The sequence below is a fragment of the Cebus imitator genome, unplaced genomic scaffold (genome assembly GCF_001604975.1).
Source record: "Cebus imitator isolate Cc_AM_T3 unplaced genomic scaffold, Cebus_imitator-1.0 Scaffold1, whole genome shotgun sequence".
NCBI lineage: Eukaryota > Metazoa > Chordata > Mammalia > Primates > Cebidae > Cebus > Cebus imitator.
The window spans coordinates 6713192-6716767 of NW_016107316.1; the positions used below are offsets into that span (position 1 = coordinate 6713192).

Below are 3576 nucleotides of genomic sequence, written 5' to 3' on the forward strand. Positions count from 1 at the left end.
AAGGAAGGAAGGAAGGAAGGAAGGAAGGAAGGAAGGAAGGAAGGAAGAAAGAAAGAAGGAAAGAAAGAAAGAGAAAGAGAGAGAGAGAAAGAAAGAAAAAAAGAAAAGCAGAAAGCTTTCTGCCACGTGAGGATACAATAGGAAGTCAACACTCTGCAACCAGAAGAGGGCGCTCACCGGAATCTAAACATGCTGGCACCCTGATCTTGGACTTCCAGCTTTCAAAACTGTGAAGAATAAATGTCTGTTGTTTATAAGCAACCCAGCCTATGGTGCTTAGACAAGCCTTAACAAAAAGCAAAGAAAAACATCCAACTAAGAGGATATCCTCTATACTCAAAAACTCAAAAATAACTTCCAGATTTGAGCCTATACCCTGCTTATCTCAGTAATCAGAGTAAGTGCCAGTGGACTACTCCCTAATATTTTTTTTTCTTTTTAATTCACATGAAGCATGAATACATGTGCTTGTTAATAGTCGAGACAGTGCTGACTAAGCAGAATACTAGAGGACTTTTTCAACCACCACTGTAACATCAGCCCTTCCTCAGGGGAAAACATTATCAATAATTTTTGACTTTTCCATTCCAGCTTTCTCCCTGTATATGTGTCCATAGACACATGCAAACATGAAAGCCTTTGTTGGGGGGGTGGGCGGAGAGGACAGGATTGTTAGCAAAAATGATACATTGTTCTATGCTTTACTTTTTCGCTTAATAACATTACGCCAAGATATTTCCATGTCAGTATGCATAGACTTCATTCATTGTCTTTTTAAAAATTGATATAAAGTATTTCATAGTATATTGCATCATAGATTGCATTCCTCTGTTGATGAGTATTTAAAGGAGTGTGGGGTTATTTTTTTTTTCCAATTTTAACTCTTACAAACAATGCCACAGTAAAAACCCTTGTAAATGTTTCATAATTTACACATGTAAATGTTTCACTAGGGTAAATACTGAAAAGTGGAATTATTGGGTTAAAAGCGTGTGCATATAAATCAAAATCACAATGAGATACCATCTCATGCCAGTCAGAATGGTGATTATTAAAAAGTCAAGAAACAACAGGTGCTGGCGAGGCTGCAGAGAGATAGAAACGCTTTTATACTTTTCTTCTTATTGTTGGTGGGAACGTAAGTTAGTTCAACCATTGTAGAAGACAGTGTGGCAATTCCTCAAAGGCTTAGAACCAGAAATACCATGTGACCCAGCAATCCCATTACTGGGTACATAACCAGAGGAATATAAGTCATTCTATTATAAAGATACGTGCACGTGTATGTTCACTGCAGCACTATTCACAATAGCAAAGACATGGACTCAACCCCAAAGCCCATCAATGAGAGACTGGATAAAGAAACTGTAGTATATATATACCATGGAATACTATGCAGTCATAAAAAGGAACAAGATCACGTCCTTTGCAGGGAAGTGCATGGAGCTGGACGCCATAATCCTCAGCAAACTAACATAGGAACAAAAGCTAAACACCCCATGTTCTCACTCATAAGTGGGAGCTGAACAATGAGAACATATGGACACAGGGAGTGGAACAACACACGCTGCGGCCTGTCATGGATGGGAGACCATCAAGAAAAATAGGTAATATATGCTGGACTTAGGACTTAATACCTAGGTGGTAGGTTGATAGGAGCAGCGAACCACCATTTACCTATGTAACAAACTTGCACATCCTGCACATGTACCCCAGAACTTAAAATAAAAGTATGTACATAATTTAAATGTAAGTAGAAATTGTGAAATTGTCCTTTAAAAATCCAATTTTTTTCACACTGTCTGTAAAAAGAATTGCCCTTTTGTACCTCTTCTAATACTTGATAGTATCAATAATTTAGATGTTTCTAATATGTTGTATATTTTAAATGGTTTCTTGTCTTAATTTGCATTTTCCTTATTACCAATGATCTTGAATCCTATTCGTGCTTGCATCCCTCATGCCTAGCAGAGTCATTGATACAAAACAAATTCTAGTAAATATTCTTATAAGGTCTACCAAATATACAATTGCAAAAGCAAAAACCGTTTACTAGATGCTGTGCTAGAAGGGGTACTAGACACTTTATATGCATGACCTCAATGCCTTCAACAGGTCTCTTAAGTATTTCTTTTTCCTTCCCATTTTACAGTAGAAAAACAGAAGCCCTGCAAGGTTAAGTAAAGTCTTAAGATCACATCGGCAATATGACAATATAAAACTCCAGCCCAGGCCTGACTACAGAAACTGAGTCACTTTCCACCTTAGCACTCCCAAGTTCTGATTGAGCACATTCTTTGTACAAGAAGCTACAGAAGGTCCCAAGATCATGTACCCCTACTCCAGATATAACTGGGGAGCTCTGACATGAGTACAGAGAATCAGCAGAGTGATTTTACTACTTGTTGGAAACAAGCACTTGGCATAACCAAAAGAAAAATGCACTTAGAAAATTTCTCAGTAAGGCACCTTTACTTCTGCAGAAGGGCTCTGCTTATACGGAGAATCAGCAGAGTGACTTTACTATTGGAGCTTGTAACTTACAGCTCATGCTTTCTCCCCCAGAGCACATTTGGTACTCACACAGCTCCTCAGGTAGACAGGGCAGGTTGCTTAAACATGACTCACCCCAGCTTACAGATGCAGACCCTGACTCTCAGAGGGTTTATTGGCTGCCCAAGAGCACACAGCTGGTGGATGCAGAGGACACAAAGTGTCCAAGGAGGGGCCTGGGCAGGATGGAAATCAGACTCCCTAGGGGATGCTCTGCAGGCTGGGTAAGCCAGGAAGTTTCTAGTAGAAAAGGAAGGACTTGACTGGGACCTTGGATATGGGTAGGCAATGGGTGGAGGTGTGGGAAGGATGAACAATGAATAAATTCGATGTCTTAAATGTGAACATCAAAGGGACAGAACCAGTGTTTTTTGGAGCTAAGAGTCACACAATAAAGGCTGATCTGATGACCCACAGCAGAACTTCACACTTTGTCTTCTCTGTGGCAAGCATGGTGATCCCACTCCTTCCTCCATGACCCCTAAAGTTTCTGGGGCCCTGCTGTGATCTTTCATTCAGGACCTTGCATTTTAAAAGGTTGGCTTGGGAGTACAAGGCCAAAGTGGGGAGGGCAATTAGGAGACACCCCAATTTCTAACTTCCACGGGAGTTTCCATGAAAGTCTCCATCACATCCTCACCCTGTCTCCACTGCCAGGCAGAGGCGCTACCACTGCCGACATGCTCAGAGCGCTCCACAGTTTACAGAATTGCTCTCTGGTCAGGGGTGTTTGTATTTTATCTGATACCTGAAACTTTTACAATTCCAGGGACCCACAATTAGAAAAAGAATATAAAATAACAAAATTAAAAGTACGTTAGGTGATTAATTATTTAGAATTAGAAATAAAAGTTTTGTAAATAACAGAATGTCAACAGCGGACAAATACAGTATCATGAAATCTAGAAAACAAGCCTGTTTATTTTTAATTATCTGCCTGATAACACCTTTATAAACTTTCTTTCGACATTTTGTGTCTGCACACTCTTTGATCCTCTTTTCATATGATTTCAATGATTTGCT

General features: G+C 39.7%; 1 pseudogene across 1 annotated transcript in view; it reads right to left on the reverse strand.

The window, feature by feature from the left end:
* LOC108302424 overlaps positions 1–3235 on the reverse strand; it is a 22698-nt pseudogene extending 19463 nt beyond the window's left edge. Inside the window, exon 1 of the transcript XR_005199857.1 lies at positions 3194–3235. The product of XR_005199857.1 is annotated as a 60S ribosomal protein L3-like (transcript). The remainder of the gene's footprint in view (positions 1–3193) is intronic.
* Between the last annotated feature and the right edge of the window lie 341 nt (positions 3236–3576).